The following is a 371-nucleotide window of genomic DNA, read 5'->3' as shown; positions in this document are numbered from 1 at the left end:
ACATTATCCGCTCAAAGACAGAATCGTTCCCAGTTTAAACCTGACTGGTAATAAAAAATCTAATTAAATCAAAGTTTACTGGTCGCGTACACTGTTTAGCAGGTGTTATTGCGGTGCAGCGAAATGCTTGTTACTAGCTCATAACAATGCAGTCAAATGTCAAACAATACTACAAAATAAAAAAGGCAAGACATCAAGAATGGCGGTACGAATCCAATTAACAACTCAAATAGCACTCCAGCAGTCAAAATGCAATCTATACATATGTACACCGGGGAATTGACAAGGTAAACTATATCTAGAGTTAGAATAAGCTATGAAGGTGATACAGCATTTGTGTGACACGGGAAGTGAGTGGTTTAATGTTTCTA

This window comes from Oncorhynchus keta, chromosome 26 (assembly GCF_023373465.1).
Source record: "Oncorhynchus keta strain PuntledgeMale-10-30-2019 chromosome 26, Oket_V2, whole genome shotgun sequence".
Lineage (NCBI taxonomy): Eukaryota > Metazoa > Chordata > Actinopteri > Salmoniformes > Salmonidae > Oncorhynchus > Oncorhynchus keta.
The sequence above is the reverse complement of the archived record's forward strand: the minus strand, read 5'-3'. Positions refer to the sequence as shown.